Source organism: Strongylocentrotus purpuratus, unplaced genomic scaffold (genome assembly GCF_000002235.5).
Source record: "Strongylocentrotus purpuratus isolate Spur 01 unplaced genomic scaffold, Spur_5.0 spur5_scaffold_19, whole genome shotgun sequence".
Lineage (NCBI taxonomy): Eukaryota > Metazoa > Echinodermata > Echinoidea > Camarodonta > Strongylocentrotidae > Strongylocentrotus > Strongylocentrotus purpuratus.
Genome location: NW_022145604.1, coordinates 29,936,422 through 29,957,494, shown reverse-complemented (window position 1 = coordinate 29,957,494; position 21,073 = coordinate 29,936,422). Strand labels below are relative to the sequence as shown.

The window sequence follows — 21,073 nt, the reverse complement described above, 5'->3', positions numbered from 1 at the left end:
TAAATAACTCCTATTGATTTCGCCCTCATCTTTGTCACCCCCACAAAGACCACAAAGCACCCCTAACCCCATCAAAGGGGCTCTCCTTACCCCTCTATTTAGCATTCATTACCCCAAATCCTTCTTTGATCTTTAACTCAAGTACTTGAGCTGTTATCTTCAGGTAGTCCCCTTTTGCCCCCATTTTAGCACCTGCCTCTCCCTGCTCAAAGCACCATATCTTCAAGTGCTGTTTCTTTGTTTGTTTACTGTTTTGTATGAAGTATAGACTTGAACTAAGTAGCTACTGTCTGCTCTGTTTGCTTAGCTTATTGTTCATAAAATCTTGGTTTTTCAAATTGAGTAGATCAACCTGCAAAAGTTGCCTTTTGTCTGGTCTTTAATTAAGTCTTCAAAACAGAATCTCATGAAAGTTTGAAGATCGACATCCGGGTGTATTAAATATAAAGGCGAGTTCTGGTAATGCGATTGCATTGTGAAAGAAAAGGTGTGGAATGGATCAGAAAAGTTGATCATATAGCATGTAAGCATTGGTGTGTAATGCAAGGTTCTGGAGTCATCAAAATCATCATAAATTTGGCCCAGTCTTGGTAAAGTAACAATCACTGTACACAGAAAGATGTATATGGGACAACACAAATGGTGTCTGGGCTAGTACTACCTTGATTTCCTTATCTTTCTATGCTCCTTACTCAGCCAGTATACATTTTCTTCCAAAATTGTTTGGCACATGACATTTATTTGTAATCTTGAACATTCAGTGTACAGTTTCGTTAGATTCTGTGAGAATTCATTTTCTTTTTTTTACCAGAACTCAAGTTTATCTTTAATAAATGAAAAGTGAAACATATCTTATATGTTTCTAATGTTGCTATCATTAGAAAAATTAAATGTATCATTTTGTGTACCAGGGCGCGACAAACCCGCTTGCCCGACGTCCCGGGGCAACCAAATTGAGCCGTCGGGCAAGTAAATCAAATTATCACTTGCCCGATTCGGGCAAGTGATACTTTTACAGTAATTTCCTAGTGTCCAAGAACTCTACCATTCACCCGTCAACTTCTTACCCGTCGTCAAAATCCAGAAGCAAAAAAGCGATCGTTCCGATTTCGAAAAAACTTCACAGACAGCTAGCCAGCTCAGCTAGCCAGCTCAGCTAGCTCAGCGCGCATGCAACAGTGACACTTCAAGCCATGAATGCCGCTACGCCTCCACGCACGGCCGGCCGTGAGCTAGCTAGAGACAGCTAGCGCGATCGTACCAGCTGCGAGCTTATTCGCGCTCTCTCTCTCTAGCTCTGCAGGCCGCACCGACAGGCCTTTGCTATTCTCTGATTGCCGATTGGTTGAATCACGCCAAATATGACGTCATTATTCTAGGGAAATGAACACGTGCGAATCGGAATGGAATAAACAACAGGGATTTTCTAGTAAGTACAAAAAGTCAAATGTTTGATATTTATTCATAATGACTGTTAATGATTGTGAACATATTATTTAAAACTCGCTGCTCATATAAATCAGATGAATGTGAATCTGATTATTTATGGAGAATCAATAAAATGCGTTTTTTAAACCTTCAACCATCCTTTGTTGACCATTTTCTTTGACATATTAGGTTATTATTCAGTACAGTTACACTGTACATGTATGTGCATTAATTTGCTATCTAAAACACTAACTTATCATTACGAGATAATAAATGCTTTAACCTCGAGTCCTTTTTCGCTTTAAAGTTTTGGGCAAGTGGAAATATTGTTTGGGGAAGTAAATTGAAAACCCACTTGCCCGACAGGGCAAGTGGTGAAAAAAATTCTTGTAGCACCCTGTGTACCTCACTATTATGTGGCAAATATAGCAGTGCTAAAGAAGATCTTGAAAATACCATGATGTCACCCTAAACATATTCATATTTGTTCACAGAAACTGTTTGATTTTCGTGTTTTGTTAAATTTACACTAGTATATAAAGATAAAACTGCCCTTTTTTTAATATATGGATATCAGACACCTTTTTTTTGGGGGGGGGGGGTGACCCTTAGTTTTATTTTAAACATGATTGATGGCTCAGTCGCCTAATAATTTTTCAAATTTAAAGAAATGAACTATAATCAATGGTCCTGTACTTTAAATTGAAAATGTGAAGGGCCTTCGCAAGTGCACTTTACATGCAGACCCACATGCAGATGATGATGATGATGATGATGGTATGCTGTTCCTCCGAGCTACAGACACGCTGGTTTCATTATTCAGCATTGCGCCAGGTAATATGATGAGACAGATGAGGTAGAGGATTACATCCCTCAGGATTACGATGGGAGATTGCCGGATGCGAGATGGAACACATCTCTCATCTAACATAACATGATGGAGAAAATGGTTCCTTGCGTGGTGGGGAGGGCATCCTTGCATCGTTACACCATGGTTACACTCCTTAGTTTGACAGTAACAAAGTGCTCAAGTTTGCGGAGAACACACTTTTGGGATGGACAACTAAAGGAACAACGGGGCCAGGAGGTGGACCCCACTTACATTTACGACGAAGAAATAAAATGGCATTGTAGCAAGATAATATTCAAGACATGCACTGCATCTGGTTCACTGGCAGTGGGGCATAATAGTTTACAGGAAACAGAATGGGGGCACAATTTTAGGGAAAACGGACTGGTGGAAAACCCTAGCTAGTAGCTATACGTATACTCTCAACCTTTTTTTAGAAAAAACAAATAATGGAGGCAAAATGAGAATTTACAGGTTGAAGAAAACACATGGCAACTCCTTTAAGAAGACAAAGCTGTCTGACGATGATGATGATGATAATTGATGATGATGATGCTGCAGATGCTGATAATGATAAATGGGGTTGAATTTAATGATGACTTGTAAGATTAGACACTGTGAGAAAAGTTTATACCTGAAAATAGGCCTATAATACTCTTGTTTCTATTACAGAAAACAAGGTATTTATATATATTTTTTTTAACATATCAAATGAATGCCACTGTTCTTAAAGAATCGCGAGGACATACATCAATCACCTGTTTCGTAATGGAAAGATATCAAAAAGGGTCCTAGGACTTAAGTTAAACAAACTTTCCAAAGAACATGGTAAATATCTGTGCAGATGTTATACTCCGAAGGATGATCTCAATTGGCTGAGAAAGTCAAACTGCTCTGTAATCCTCAGGTTCTGGCGAGAGGCATGCCTTCATTGTGAACCGACCCTGCTCGTGTCTGAAGCGAAGATAAAGTCAGTTTATTTCAAGCAAACATTCGACCCTAGTAGCTGGCGATGCAGACAATAGGTGAGATTGAATTGCTCTGTCAAAGAGCGAGATGGCAGCTCTCTATGCTAACAGAAGAATCAAAAGGAAAATTGAAATGAAGACCTGATCAAATGCCTCAATCCCTTGCGTCTTTTTGATAGTAAGCATGATGTATGCATTGACTTTCTTTTCTGGACTGGAATTAACTCACAATGTTAATTGGGACAGTGTATTTTGCTGAGAGCCAGAAGGGCATTTATCAACTAGCAAGACGCTAATCTACATTTGCCACACTTGACCCAGGTGAGGTTAATGGGTACCTGGGAAAATTATTCCTTGAAATGCACTGTGCGCTGATAATAACGGCTGCAGAAGCTAAAGCTAGGGTAATAATTTCCAAAGAGCTCTTTGCATGAAAGCGCATAGGGAAGCTATAATGTAGGACTATAATGTGGTATCTGCTATACAAGAATGGAATATTGAATTGAGCATATTAGTCCCATGTGACTCAATCCGACTTTCATTTCTAGGGTCTCATCACAAAATGAAAGTGAAGTGTAGGCCTAAATGCTGTCTGCTAATAGTTAGAGCTAGAAAGGTGTTATTAACTAATATAATTCACTTGGAGCTATAAAACATCCTCCTGACTCACAGCACATCACATGAATGTAGAAAAGCTGGTAGAGTTCATACTCAGAAACTTTAAAGGTAAAGACCAGTTTTGGAAACGCCCCCCTCTCAAAAAATGAAATGGAAGCTCTTATTACCAATCATGTGAAAGAATATGTTTTGACTAATACGTGATCATACAAATTTTTCTGAGAAACCGCCTACTAATTGATATATTTGGTAAATTATTATATCTATTTGGACCTGAGAGATATAACGCACGTGTCGCACACGTGCGGGGGTAGTCCCATATACATCTTTCTGTGTACAGTGCTTGTAACTTAACCAAGACTGGGCCACATTTCTTATCATTTTGATGATTCTAGAACCTTGCAGTATACACACCAATACAATATACTAGATGATCAACCTTTTCTGATCAATTCCACAACGTTTCTTTCACAATGCAATCGCAAGACCAGAACTCGTCTTTATCTTTAACTAAAATAAATCACTTGGAGCTATAAAACATCCTTCTGACTCACGTACAGCACAGCACATCACATGAATGCAAAATAGCTCATATAGTTCATGCTCAGAAACTTCATGAGTATGATCTCAAAGAAATTCAACTACCCCCTTGAGCAAAGCGCTTGCAAACTTATTCAAATAGAAATGTACTCTACCAATATTTGAACTTGAGGCACATGCACATGCAAGGGATCACAATTGCACAATGAGCATACATGTACTTCTGAGCTACCCCCACGACATCCATGTTAATAATACATGCAAGGTACATGCAGTCTAACGATTTTAAAAGGGAGAAAAAAGGGAATGGAAGTCCTGAGCAAAAAAGGTGTCCGTATTGGCTAATAGATCTTTGTTATCGCATTGTACCTTCTGTTTGGATTGCCTATTTGACGAGTTTGCTCCTCAAACAAGTCGCTTTTAAGGTGGTGCTGATGAATACCTGGCAGAGGTTTTTACTTCCAATATAATTCCTGAACAGCCAATTGGCAGTGTAATTATTTGCAGATTTGAGCATTATGGCCACTGGCATTCAAGATGTGTGCTCCATCCTTCCTTTCTCCCCTCCTTCATCCTCATCATTCAGCTTCCCTACATTAGGTTTGCATCATGATGTAGTTGGGTCAAGTTAGGTAATTGATAATGTGGTTTTCTATAATAAATGTTTGTATTGAAACTTCCAAGAAAATGAGCTCATACATGTACACATTCCAGATCAATTTTATTTCTTCACATGGTAAACATGACTTTCAAAAGAAAGATCAATTCAACTTCTATCATATGAAACAAAGCAGACAAAAAGAGATATAATAGGGGGGGGGGGGGGGGGTACAAGCAAATGAAGATTCAAGATATAAGGTACATGTAGATGGGTGATCCTGATGATGATGATGATTTCATGATGATGATGATGATGATGATGATGATGATGATGATGATGGTGATGATGATGATTTCATGATGATGATGATGATGATGATGATGATGATGATGATGATGATGATGATGATGATGATGATGATTTGATGATGATGATGATGAAGATGATGATAATGATGAATTGATATTGATGATTTTAAAGGAGGAGGAGGAAATGATTATGATGATAATGACTGATACTGCAGATATACCATCCATTCAAGGAGTAGAAAATACCCTAAGCCAAAGTGATATACGCTTTAATAGCAGTACACGCCTTCAAAACCTGCAACAAGTTTCTTCATCTTCTAGTTCTAGTTAATAACTGTGGCATGCTTGTATCATCCCCTGAAATAAAAACTGACATTTGCAATCTCTTTACGATAAACAGCAAATTGGCAAAGCGATCCCTCAAATTGAAATAAATGAACAATTCATTATACAGGCTCTATTCATTACAAGACAGACTAGACGAATCGAAACTCACTGTGCATTTGGTTTTAAAGAAGCAATATGCAGTTGTCAATGGAAGCCGTTAAATTTACGGCTAGATTGGGGAAATGGGACAGCTATCATTACTCATGGTAATTTGTTGCCATGGAAATGGAGGACTCTAGATTTAACAACTTGGAGGTGTGGCTGTCAATGAAGGAGTCTCCACTTATAGTTCTGCTGTTTATGTTGATGATGAAAATAAATTTTGTGCAAAAGTTCTCTAAATGACAAATCATTCTTCTATTGAATTTTTGTTGTAAGTCTTCTTTAAAGGAAACCAAAACCTTCATACTAAGTTACTTTTATTGTAAAGTTTAAAAGATTTGAATAAAATCAGTGAAAATTTGAACAAAATCGGGCAAGGAATAAGAAAGTTAGAGCATTTTGAAATGACTAGTCACTAGAGGGCGGTATTCAATTTGATGACATCATCTGTGAACAACTCTCCATGCCTTTTGTACATAAAATTTCACAATTTTTTTGTTTTCTTCATATTTATTTGTTCTTAATTGATCCGACTTCATAACATGTGATGTAGAATATCATTTTGCATTCTATATCTTTCTTTCAGGGGAGTACATTATCTCAATCACAAGAAAGAAGGAAAAACATGAAATTTGATGTACAAAAGGCATGTAGAGTTGTCCACAGATGATGTCATCAAATTGAATACCGTCCTCTAGTGACTAGTCATTTCAAAACGCTCTTACTTCCTTATTCCTTGCCCGATTTTGTTCAAATTTTCACTGATATTTTTCAAATATCTTAAACTTTACAATAAAAGTAACTTAGTATGAAGGTTTTGGTTTCCTTTAAGACCGACAGAATTGACGATTAAAAAAATGTTAAGTATTTGTACATACATTTTTATCTATACCTCCCCCTTGTAAGAAAGAAGTGATAAAATGTTTCAGAACAAAAACTAAATATATATCAATACTTAGAAGAAAAGGGTGAAAATAATAACATAAAAGTAAGAAATGGCCTATAATATATTAAAGGCACACTGTCCTACTTGTAGCTACTTGCTCCCTCTATATAGAAAACTTCCCCAATCGGTGCCTGTTGATCCCCCATGATCCTCTTTTTCTTATGTTAAATGAGAGCTGAGTTAATGAGATAGCCACCTGTCACAGTGACCTCGCTGGCTCGCTGGCGGTCTAATCCCTTCTAGCTGAAGTAGTAAAGCCTACCTTTAAAGCTCATTTAGCAATTGAATAGGGGTATCTTAGGTGACAATATGACGAAAGAAAACTCACATTAGCCTAGGAAAATAAAAGCTTTTAAATGTTCATTATCCCCAAAGGGTAAAATAAAGAGTCTGTCGTTATCACTTTGGTAGGTTGGTGGGATGACTAGTCTGGATTGTGAGACTATGATATCAATACAAAATGAAATACATGTATCACTATCAGCTATTAACATGTGTATAATTTCAATTCAATCATCGTCAAACTGGTTTGTTGTGATGAATGGGAGGGGGGGGGGGGGGGGGGGGGCAGTGGGAATGATGAGTCACAGGTTGTAGCTAGATTAATGAGGATGTTACATGTATGTGTCATGGTTGATGGGGTTTTCTCACCCATCCCCATTCCCTCATTGGTCTGGTCTCACTATACCAGCATCATATCATCACCAGCCTTTATGGTGGGATGCAGTTTATACGCTGATGACTCACAAATATTTAACACTAGAATTATCAAGTAGACCTATATATCTGACTCCTGCTCTATTACTCGCCTGTACCACCTTCTCCCTCCTCTCGTCATGTTTTCAGCTCATCCTAATACCAATCCACCAATTTCTTTCTTTCTTTCTTATTTTTTACTTTGAAACGTTTCCTTTCATTTAAAGCCTCATTACACTAGTTTGGTCACTGACAGGTGGTTATCTCATCAAATCAGCTCTCAATTAACATAAGCAAAAGGGGATCATGGGGGACCAGTGGTCATCGATTAGTCATTGTTTTCTATATAGAGGGCACAAGTAGCTATAAGTAGTGCAGTGGGGCTTTAAAATCATTTATTATACATTTTCTGCACCTACTTCATCCTACTACGTCAATTTCATTTTTTTTTTAAGCCTCTTCATTTTAATTCTCCCTTTCCTCCATGTCCTCCAGGTTAATTTTATTTCATGAAGTGCAATACCGTATACAACATCTACATATTAATAATTAATTATATTTACATTTGACTAACAGATTTGAAATAAATAGATGCATTCAGACCGGTACGCACCATGCATCATGTAGGCCAGGCCTGCTTCACAACTCACAACATATTCCAAACTTTCAAAATTCCTTCACAACATTCTGCAATACATGTGGACACGATGCAGGTCCCTAAAGTACAATCCAACGGTGATAAAGAAACATAACCCCCACCTACACGGGTCCTAGCCTTAAGGTCTCGCAAGATTACCAATCACTTAGCCACTGCCAACGATCCACGACCGGGCGTTGGAAAATAACCGCCAGGTATCGTCAACAGATTTGATGGTATCCAGCGAGTGGGGGCTGTGCAGTCCATAGCTCGAGGCTTGGGATTCGATAATATTAGCCAGATTGTAATCGGGGATACCGTCTGTTTGGGGCCAGAAGGGCATCAGCTCATTTACTTTAACACAGATTCAATGCCCTTTTGGTTCTGAATGGATGTTAGTATTCTTGGGTGTGCTAGGCTGCTGGAAGGGGCAATGTGGCACTTAACATAATCGTGTTGAGAGACGGACCAGATATTCAGGGATGAAATGAGCCGAGCAACATGCATGCAACACACAACATACAACTCCCCCTCCACCCAAATCTCTCTCTCTCTCTCTCTCTCTCCCTCATACCACAATGTAATCACTTGAGTTACAATGTCTACTGGTTACTTTCTAATTCATATGAAATATATATTATAAATAAGTTTTTTTTAAAAGTCCAAACTTATATACATTTTTAAGAACACTCTGAAGAAGTGTGAGCAATTGATATACACTACATAGCATCTCACAATGAAATCTCTAAATAATTTGTGGAATTTATCAAACAAACATTTCATAAATTTGTCACGCAAGCTAAATCAATGAAAAATAAGACATAAAAGTTCTTTTGTGACATTTCTATTCTCAGACAAATATATTTATTGATGGAGGAAGAGAAAGTAATAAAGAACGAACAAGATCAGAGAGTCGGTCCTTGCATTCACATTCAAAAGACTGAACAAAATCATGGATAGAAAATATCAAACAGCTAAGATTTCATTGATTAAATAACTGGAGCCAAGATGAAGAAAATAATATCAACAATTCTGCAATCGTAACAAAGTGAAAAACCAATTTGGTACATAAATTCTGTAATCACAATACCCTGGATAGCCTCTGGAGTTCATCTCATAACCGGGATTAATTTCCTTCCTGATACAAAATTAATTTCCTCCAGGCTCTGGATGAAGTGTTCATAAAAGAAGAAGCAAATGCAATGTACCCTAGATGAAGAATTCTCATCTTTATCTCATGGCTTGTTTTCCAACTGTCTTCATCACATTTTGCATCTATAGTGTTTTGTGGTTATATCTGCTTGAAAGGTTTTTGGTTGATGCCTTTGGGTGATTTCAGTGTCTATCTGTCTCCTGCTTCATTTATTCCTGGGGAGGAGAATGGCTGTTATAGATTTGTATTGGATTTGAGATGCTGTTATAAAGAATATGAGATGGACTCTATGCAAAAGAAATATTCCATTCTCACCCCGCACCACTCCCCCCCCCCCCCCTTTCTCTCTCTCTCTCTCTCTCTAACTCTCTCTCACCCCCTCATTCTCTCTCTCTTTATCTTTCTCTCTCTCCCCCTCCCCCTCCCTCTCCATGGACCAAATCTCTTTCTCAGTCTCTATTACTTTCTCTCACTCCATCAATCCATCTCTTGGGCTCTCTGTCTCCTCCCTGCCTCTCTCTCTCCCTCTCTCTCCCCCCTCTCTCTCTCTCTCTCTTTCTCTCTCACTAACTTTCACCTGTCATTATTGTCAATATTCATTTCATCTTCCTCATTCATGTGTTTACTATTCTCTCTACATCTCTCCTGAAGTAGTCTGTCTGTTAGCCTTTGTCAAAATATCTGATTGTCTGGCTATCTTATCCAATCTCAGTTACTTAATAGAAATATTTGAATTCATATTTTTATCAAAATTAAATCAAAGTAATTAAAATTGAAACTTTTAATTCAATATTCTAGTACATTTGTGCATTGTGCACAAGACAAATTTGCCATAGACTGCATATTTTTTACCTCTCCCACAAAGTAAGGTTTGACAGTCCGCAATGTTTCAATCATCCCCACCAGTGAAGCTGTAGACCTGTCATTCACTCAGAGAGCCATGAATCATTGTAAACAAGATTAATTCATGAGGATGAGCTTGAGGAGGGCATCTTTCTGCATCACTCCATTTCGATGAATTATGATGAGTAGAACGAGTGCATGTTTGCTGCAACCAAATTGATTCTGCTGCCCCATTCCACCTGTAAGTGCCACTGCTGCAAGTTACCTACAACATGGAAGTTTCACAGATTGTTTGACTTTTTTCTCCATTTTCAAGACACAAATTCTGATGTCTTCACAAGTACAATTTTCAAGGGCCATAGCAATTGGGTGGGGGAGCTGGGAGCTGCAACCCCCTACATATTTTTCATGGATATTCAGTACAATAATTTGGCAATGCAATTAGATATTTGTTCATAGCTGATTGTGCTCTCTTGCCCAACTCTCAAAAATGCTTGTCTGTTCTTGGGCTACTGATTTGTTCACAAACAGCTGCCTTTAGGTTTCATGCAATGGCCTGACACTGGAATTTCTATCCTAGCTATGAGTATAATTTTTATTTTTAATTACCTCTAATAATAATAATAATAATATGTCTTGTTTACCCAGGGTAGCCTCATCAGTATTCATACTATTCTCCCTGAGGGCCCTGCAATCATATTATTACCCCGGTCATCGGATTCAGGCTTACCTGCACACGATGTATGCACATTCTCCACTCCCTGGGGAGCATTCCAGCCAGGCGTCATTTTTACATGCGCACACTTGCTAATCTAAGCACATTAGCTTCCGCGTTAACACCATTTATGCACATTTATGCACATTCTCCACTCCCTGGGGAGCATTCCAGCCAGGCGTCATTTTTACATGCGCACACTTGCTAATCTAAGCACATTAGCTTCCGCGTTAACACCATTTAACACCTGGGTGGAGAGTGGCAAATGTAGATCAATGTCTTGCCAAAGGACATTAGTGCCGCGGTGGGACTTGAACCGTGGACCTTGTGATCCACAGTCCAGTGACATATCCACTCGTCCACGACACCTCTTATTGTTTATTGTCCACCTTGTGTGTGAAGGAAATAGATTTTAAAAAACTACACAGCAGTTCAGAATGGGTAGTATCTTGTTCTTTATCAACTAAAATCCAAGAAATCTGAAGAAAGTCTTTGTATGGTGAAGAGTCCATTATAAAACCATTCTAGTTTGGCTAAAAAAAGAACAATGGTCATCACATGATTGAATAATCCCTTTCCCATTTCTAAACCAAAATGCACAACTCATTTCAGTGATGCACTTTCTGTCCTTCAAAATGAATTAAAAGGATTTTCAATTCCCCAATCATCCCTTTACAAACTATCTTGTTCTTTATCAAATAAAATCAAAGAAATCTGAAGAAAGTCTTTGTTACGGCAAAAAGTCCATTCTTAAACCATTCTACAGTGTACATGTAGTTAGGCTAAAAAAAAGTACAATGGTCATCACTATACAGTACACCACATGATTGGATAATCCCTTTCCCATTTCTAAACCAAAATGCACAACCCATTTCAGTGATGCACTTCTGTCCTTCAAGACGAATTAAAAAGGATTTTCAATTCCCCCATCATCCTCTTACAAACTTACACATCGCTCTTCTTTTTAAATAAGAAATAAAAGCGCTTATCGATCAGATGATGAAACAAGGTTCAGCCTGTCAATCAGGATTCATAAAATTGAGATACATGGGGCCATCCAGCTGGCATCTAAGCTGTCACTTCACCCACTTATACTACATGTAGTACCTGTGACAGTTGGCCTGTCGTCATCAGCTCGAGATTGCCAAATATCCCGCTATTTGAACTATCCCGATCGCATATTATCCAGCTAATTTGCGTCTTCTTCTGACCGCAGTTGCAATTAGCGGGATATTTGGTCGAGATAATCATCCCAAGATATCTCGGGCTACCGTCGTTTGCACATTATCCCGCTATTTGTCCGGTGCAAAGAATCGCACTATGTGCGAACGGTGAGCAAAATATCTTGAGCTTGAGTTTCTAGTTTCAAGGTCGAGTCTCGAGCTGATTAAGACGCGATGTGTAATTTCAGGCTTGTTTCCTAAATCAGAAATAGCGGGATTTGGCAATCTTGAGCTGATGAAGACATACCTTGTGACAGTCATCTCTACGAGATCAAAAGAAGCAGCGGGCAAATAACTCTTGATGAAATCGCTCCAAGTGTTGAATATCTGAATAAAAATAGGGTCAGCTGAAGCGAGGACGATGTGCGAGAGCATACGATTCACACCTTGCGCTTCAGGTATGAATAATTAAAGCAAGAGAGGGTCGCTCAGCTTTACCATCAAAGGCTGCGTTCATGCTTAAATTTTGAAGGCAGAATGAGCGATCTGAAACGCTCATCGTAAACGCTCATCGTGATCGCAGTTCCACGATGCACTGTTCATGCTTACTTCTCTGGCTCCCCCAGGCAATTCTCAGTGTGTGGCCTTAATTGGTCTTCCAGCTGGATTCGCAAACCTTCACTGTGCATGCTACATAGACCCACTAGAGGTCAGTGAGTTGACCCCATTTAAACGCGTTTACAAATTGTAAACGCATCTTTTTGTGAGTTTACGATCGGCGATCGTGATCGCCGTTTTTTCGGTGATTCTACAAAAGTGAGCTAAGACGCAACCGTGTTTTAAACTAAACGCGTAACAGATGCCTGATTCTGGCCGTCAAAATCAAGCATGAACGCGCCCAATGTCACCTGTACTGTCCACGAATGAGCACAGGTAGGACTAAGAAGTCACACTTATTGGTAGTCAATACTCAACACGTAGAAGACTACAAGCTCAAACCTGGCATTGATCTGTAGAAGGTATTGGTCCACTTCTTGTTGCTTTAAAAAAAAATTAAAAAATTAAAAAATTTATGTACTTGATGTTTTTGATGGCTCCAAACCATTGCATCAAATGGTGTAAGAGAATTCCCAGAAGCAAAACAAAATTGATACCAATTATCAATTTATTGATTGATTTTATGGACTCTATTTTAAAGGTTTGCCAAATCATGGTTTCTGATCAAAGTAACCCATGTCTTTGAAACTGTAAAACCAGACGCTTTCGCATGAAAGAAACTTCTGTGAATTTCCCCATTCACTTACTTTTGTGCCTCAAAAATACGAGCAATGAATCACAGCACTGAACTTTTGTAATTCACTAAATGTTCATGTGCTCAAATTGTCTGGCTTTTATCGTCTCAAATTCACCTTTACATGTACAATGTACTTCAGATAGAGCAGAGAAGACTGCTCCAACACACAATGAATGAATGCAGCCATTAAGTTATTAAGAACACATCCATAATTGCACCTGTACCATCTCCTCTATTCACCTGTCTGTCTCTCCATTGGATGTGAGTAGGGTCAGAGTACTTCAGGGTACTTCAGACAAAGATTTCATTGATTTCATCTTCAAATCTACCATAGGTTTAAAGGGATTTCAGGCTTAACTCGATAGCTGGGAACACTGTCATCTCCTATTTGTCAGCTCCAGTCCTAAGGAAAAGATGTGGCTTTTAATGGCTATCAACATCATGCAAAGATTTGATATTGCCCTCAAATTTTATTTGGGTACTTTTTCAGAGGTTCAAAATTCCATATAAGATGGAGGTCAAGTGTAAACATAATATTTGTAGGCCTTACTAGTTACCTACCATTTAGCTACAATATACAACAATATTTACCAAGTTTGAGCAATAAAGTATACCAGTATATTTCTCAAAAGATTTGAAGTAGTAGGATAACCAATTATGCTTAGCAATGAGTGCATGGCCACCCGGATATGATGTGTTCAACATCTTTTTTCAAAAACATTCATATTTTAAATGGTATTGAATTAATAGTTTAAATCAACACAAGTTGATAATTTATGTTCATCTTTGAAGGCTTCCATGGTGATGACATATTTGGGCGAGGTTTGTGGTTAGAACTGGTTACACCACATATTCTTTATAATTTGTGTGTATACAAAAGTCAAACTATATATAGACAATATTCCATTATACAGCAGTGAGCAGTCACAGCTTAAATTTTTCAATCATAACACACATATTTCCAGACAGCAGTTTGTAATAACTCAAACACCCTCATAAACTGGTTGAACAAGTCCAAACCTTCACCTAAAGGTTGGTAGAAACCTTGATAATGGATAAGTCTTCAAGCAGATTGGAAGGTGGAACCTTGACCGAAGACCAAGATCTCCAAAATCTTGCGGTAGAAAGTTCTGTCATCAAAAGGTAATCTGACTTTGATACAATGATCCACGTTCCAAAATGTCACTTTTAATCCAGTCCTCACTGTTAAATCCTACTCAAGATCAAGTTGTCCTCATCCTTCTCTAAATCCTCTTGTCATATTCTTTCTTCATCTGACCCCATTCTATAGCGTCGAGTGCCCACTCACTCCTCACTTTCTCTCTAGATACTGACATGCAGGCCTCGATAGTAACAGAGGTTCCGCCCAAAAATCTAAACTCTAGATCCCTCAAAATTTTTGAAATTTTAAACAAGGAGCCTGTGCCTCACGACTCCCCCAACTTGCAATCTGGACTTCCTGTCAAAAAAGGGTTGGTGTGCAACACTGCCATTACGAACAAACCAAGCACACCCCCTCCCCCTCCTCCAATCCTCTCCCAATCAATAATATATTGAGATCAAATGTAAATTTTAATTTTCATCTAAATTAATTTTAGACATTGATAAATAGAGTCACGTTGATTCTAAAAATTTGATCCAAGGAGTAACAAGGCGCCTAGTAACTCTTTGGCTGGTCTATCCATTTCGTGCCTGCTGTTTCAGTCCTTCATTTCATTTAACAATACTTCTGTTTCCAATTAGTTGAAAACAATATTACAGAACTCCTGCTGTTAAATTTAAACAAGATGTCAATTTCAAGCTAGTCCATTAGACTGTACTCTTATAAGGTCCACAATTAGACCACTGGGCCTGCTGCGATGAATTTTGGATAAAATACAGAATCATTTTTCTCCTCCCTTTCTCTCAAAAATACTTTCTCCCTCTTTCTTTCTCTCTCTTTTCTTATTACCCTCCCTCTTAATAGCCCCCCCCCCCCCTCTCTCTCTCTTTCTCTATGTTGTTATTATTGTCCCTTCCCCTTCCCTTTCTCTCAAATACTTTCTCCCTCTTTCTTTCTCTCTCTTTTCTTTTTACCCTCCCTCTTAATAGCCCCCCCCCCCCCTCTCTCTCTCTCTCTCTCTCTCTGTTGTTATTACTGTCCCTTCCCCTTCCCTTTCTCTCAAATACTTTCTCCCTCTTTCTTTCTCTCTCTTTTCTTATTACCCTCCCTCTTAATAGCCCCCCCCCTCTCTATCTCCTTTCTCCTCCCTTTCTCTCAAATACTTTCTTCCTGTTTCTTTCCTTTTCTCTCTTTTCCTGTAAACTCTTCCTTTTAATAGCCCCTCCCTCTCTCTCTCAACAATGACACCTTACATGCAATTCTAAAATGATCAATGCTATCTGCTTTCTTCTTCACATGGTTGTCAACACTCATATCCTTCACCCCATCGCTACATTCGATCGTCCACAATTCAAGTGACATACTTGTCCAACTATTGATTTCTCTTTTTACAATACAATCAAAAGCAAGTGATATCTTTAACAAACATTGAATAATTAATACTGTCTCAACATCCAGCCTATTGCTTCATCTCTCTTAGACAGTCCTTCTAATCAATAATTATATCTATTCAAACCACCCCTCTACAATATGTGGTTTATATAGTTGGGTACATGTACGTACAGTTTATGTATCTGGTATCAAGCTACCACATTCACTTTCCACCTTTCATAGAAAACTAGATGGAATTCGACTGCGCGCAGTCGAAAATGATGCCTCCGTCATAGAGCAATTTTACAAACCAAAACAGAAGAAATTTTTCAAATTCAAGTTCAATTGTAATCCATTAACAGGTTCTCAGAATATCGTGATTACAAACAATTTCTCATATACATATATGACCCTTTGAACTTTGACCTCATGATCCTAATATCTACTCAGCTCATTGGCTCTGCAAGATATCCAGAGTTAAATAGTAATCCATCTGTCAGTTCTAATGAGAATGCGTTCACAAGCTATTTTTGCATACATAATGAGCCCATGACCTTGGACCTTATGAACCAAGAATCTACACAGTTCATTGGCTCTGCAAGATACATAAATGATCTAAGTTTGGCAGGAATCCATCAATCTGTTCTAATGATAACGCGATCACAAGCTGTTTTTGCATACATAATGGGCGCTGTGACCTTTGACCTTTGACCTCGTTACCCAAAATCTAATAAGTTCATCGGCTCTGCAAGTAACATACATGACCTAAGTTTGGCAGGAATCCATCAATCGGTTCTTGAGATAACGCGATCACAAGCTGTTTTTGCATACATAATGAGCCCTGTGACCTTTGACCTCGTGACCCCAAAATCTAATCAGTTCATTGGCTCTGCAAGATACATACATGACCAAAGTTTGGTAGGAATCCATCTATCGGTTCTTCAGATAACGCGATCACGAGCCGTTTTGCATACATAATGAGCCCTGTGACCTTTGACCTTTGACCTCGTGACCCCAAAATCTAATCAGTTCATCGACTCTACAAGATACATACATGACCAAAGTTTGGCAGGAATCTATCAATCGGTTCTTCAGATAACGCGATCACGAGCTGTTTTTGCATACATAATGAGCTCTGTGACCTTTGACCTTTGACCTCGTGACCCCAAAATCTAATCAGTTCATCGACTTTGCTAGATACATATATGACCAAAGTTTGGTAGGAATCCATCGATCCGTTCTTCAGATAACGTGATCACGAGAACGGGACGTACGTACAGACGTACGTACGGACGTACGGACGGACGGACGGACGGACGGACGGACGGACGGACGGACGGACAACCCGAAAACATAATGCCTCCGGATACTTCGTAACGGAGGCATAAAAATGTGAACAACATGGAGAGCATCATCAGTCTATAGTAATCTTATTGATTGATCATCTGTACATTAGCAGACCATTCAGAGCAACTACTCCTCTGAACAGCACACATTCTGAATGCGAGTGCAGACTGCCGGGGAATTTCTTTGAAATTTGCAGTTCACCTGGTTCATGTAATGCTGAAAGTACATGCACATGTATACATGCTACTTGCACTTTCTGATTTTAAAGGTCATTAGCAGAACAAAGATTTGCAATTTTTCTATGGAGATTGGGCTAGTAAACATCAGTAAAAGCAAACTGTTTATTACTTTTTGCTCAACATTCCTGATTAAAATGTAAGGCTAGAAGTAGTAGCAGCAGTATTTGCACTTTTGCAGTGCTAAACACAAAGGTTACTTAAAAACTCATGCTAATTACACAAAAGAGATTTGATCTTCTGTTTTTTTACAGTCCAAACATACTAGCTAATAATAATACAAATATTCTGCATTTATATAGTGCATATACCGGTTATGTCTCGCTTTACAGATATTTCCTGGTCATCGAATTCAGGCTTGCCGGCACACTATCTCATATTCTCCACTCACTGGGGAGCATTCTCGCCAGGCACCATATTCACAATGCTGAGCAAACTACATTTAGGTTTGCATCCTACCTGGTACCTATTCAACACCTGGGTGGGGAGTGGCAAATGTAGATTAATGTCTTGCCAAACGAGTAGAGTATGGTATTAACGTCATCAGCATCACAATGCATCACTCAGTGGGAAATGTCGATACGAATCAATAGGTAAGTCAACCAGAGTATTCCATTTCCTGGAGTGATCGAATCCCAGTCTCATTTCAAGCAGAGAACTGTGACGATCTCTCATTCAAAGCACCGAGGAAGCTAGACACCAACAGAAGAAGGAATTTAATCCTCTTTCTTGCTTTAATCTAGTCCACATCTCTATTTCTAAATGTAATGCCTTTAACACCTAATCATTCCACAAGCTATTCTTCAATGGGAAAGCTAAAAGCTTAGCCTTTTGTCATTGATGGTCTTACAGTTAGATCATTGATTAATCCTATAAGCACAAATGGCAAGCCACTTCAGAAGGAACAAACTTAATTAGATTAAAGAAAGCTTCAATAATGAGTATAATTACACCAGAGAGAGCCTTCCTAATGACCTTGGGATTAATCCTTTTCAAACTAAACTTGCAGTCTACAACCTAGTATGTGATCTGACCTATCCCATAGAGATAATTATTTGGTAGCAGTGTGGACACTTTTTTTTTCCTTTTCATTTTTGTTGTTGTTGAAGGAACATCTTTTTGGACTTGTGTTTTACAGTGAAATTCATCACAGTGATTTGATTTTATATAGTTTGACAAAGCTTCTTTGTATATTCTTTCCAGTGATAAATCATTCAACCCTTCCATTATTTTTTTCACTGGTTGATATCTGTTTTCATGATATCAGTTAAAAATAATCTGTTTTCCTCTCATATAAATCATAAAAACCAATTCAATAGTGATGATACATGTATTTGAAATGGAGAAAAACTGATCAAGCCTTTCGGAGATCAAGTACAAATGAAAGAATAAGAACAAGGAACACTACATGTTTTCTAACAAAAAGTCATGATCCAAGCTGAGGACTTGATTGAGGAGATCTCCATTTTGGGTCAGAAGTGCAATTGTGCACCAAATTAGCCAAGTTTAAGGTCGCATAATAAATTATATCCCACCTGGGATTCAGAGAACTTTGTCAAAGAAGCAAAGTCAATCCTATGAATTAGAAATCTGGTCAAATCATGGACCTAACAACTAACCTCTCCATAGAAATAGAACACCTCATCAATTTTTCACGCAATCTTAATCCCGGACATAAAGAATTGACCCTAATGAATAGCTCCTAAAAGATGATTGATAGCTTGTCCATTCAATCAAACACACATCAACATCAATCATCCGCAATACAGACCCAGCTATTACACTCAAACACGCTTCACTGGACAAGAAATACCACTGGAAAAATTAGGTCAAAGAATTGGAGAATGTACAAATAGAACTAATAGACGAGCTGAACAGAAGCGCCCGATACAATGAGCACCAACGAACATGTGATCTTTGTACTTACCGGAAAAAGGGGGTCCGAGTCCAAGGGTTCTAACGGCGGGATGACTCCGTCGATTAGGGTAGACGCCAGGAGTCTATTGTATAAATGCGACTAGAGTCCGACTTTGAAAGTAACAACAAGAAAGTCACTTATTTGCACAATGATAGGATGATTGGGTTTCCTATGTGTATTGAAGTTACAAGGTCCAAGTTCAAAGAACGAAGATCGTGAGCGGCTTACGGTGGTGATAATATAATCCAGTAAACAGTTGAGATTCCTGCAGATGATGAAATAGAAACCAAAGACAGTGATTAGAAAATGACAAGTGCGGTTTATTCTTCAATAGAAGTTTAAATCATTCATGAATTGATATGATACTAGTTTCAATTGTAAATGTAATAGAAACCAGATTCTAATGACATGTTATTAATGTACTTCTCTCACTAAAGTTTCTTTCCTGCTTTACCCTACAAAATAATTTTGAATGATTTTGAAATTGCTGTGATATTGTGGGGTAGAGAAACATAGGGCATAGAGCGATGCATGTCTTGTACATGTTTATTGTAGCCCAATTTTCACATAATAGGCTACAATATCACAATTAAACTTCAAAAGATAATTCTTGATTTAATGAAGCCAGAACAAAACTAAAGTTCAACTTTCTTTGAATATAAACAATCCCTGGCAACCCAAACACTGTAAAAGGATACCAGGCACAAGTGAAACAGCTTTTGTACAATCTGGCATCCTATGGTGTAGCCTACTCAATTTACAGAACCAGCAGTAGTGCTCAAGATAAGACCCATTCACAATAACAGAAAAAACAATTTGAAAAACGTTTGTTTTTGAACTACCATTTGCATACTGGATAAACCCATTTGAGAAATGTTGTGTTTGCTACAACTGTGTTTTTCTAATTGAGTGTAAGTTGCGTGCATGCACCACTTTTCGCTGCTCTGCACAGAAGCAAGGCACGTCACATGACCAAAAACAGGAATAATTAATTGGTGTCTTGAAAGTGAGCATTTACACTAGAAAAAACGGCGGAATGTCGGCTGGCATTAAATAAAACACAATCCAGAGGTGGGTTTTTTATTAAGGTTTTTAAAATCCTTTTTAAGGGTAGTTACTAGGTGGCTGTTATGTAACTTCTGACAAAACTCTGGGATATGAACAAAACCGATGGTTTTTGTTTGCGGTGTGAATGCCCCCATAGAAAAGAAAAGCAGATCAGCGTCAGAACCCCTGGGGTCTGTAGTCTGAGCCTTTGCTTTCCTTTATTGGAAACTGACTGTTATTAGGAGTGTTCTGTTACTGATTCAAGTATATCTTGGATAAATTCCACAAGTGGTTTACAGTAGTCGGATTATTGATTGGTCTTACTTTACATCTCCACATGTCTTAAACTCAATAAAAGACAAATTCTTTCCAAACTAGACCCTTTTTTGGATCAATTTTCATCTTATATTGGAACATAATTGATGGTTTTGAGGTTTTAGCTTCTGTATTTTACAAATCAACTGGAATATAAGCAATGACTGAGTTGAAAGTAATTTTTTTCTTGCTAGCATAAAATGCCTACCATACATTATGTAAGCCTACATGATAGTCAAAATGCTGCAAGTAAATTAAACATTGTGATATTTAGTATGACTGTATGGCATCTCTGGACCTTGGATGTATGTACATGTAGATAGGTCTCAAGATAACAAGGTCATAACATAACAAAATTCACAGTTGAAGCAAATTTATGATTTTTTTTGTTCTTCTAATTTGAATTTTGAAAATGGTCTTTTGTAAGAGGTCGTGCACTCATTACTTCTACAAGGGGTCGAAATTCAGCTGGCCAGGTGATCCATCAA

General features: G+C 38.3%; 1 protein-coding gene across 1 annotated transcript in view; it reads right to left on the bottom strand.

Moving 5' to 3' along the window:
• LOC105442235 (ly6/PLAUR domain-containing protein 6-like) overlaps positions 1–21,073 on the bottom strand; it is a 44,059-nt gene that overhangs the window by 18,425 nt on the left and 4,561 nt on the right. The window contains exon 3 of the mRNA XM_030990842.1: positions 19,233–19,488. The gene's annotated coding sequence lies outside the window, so the exon portion shown is untranslated. The remainder of the gene's footprint in view (positions 1–19,232; positions 19,489–21,073) is intronic.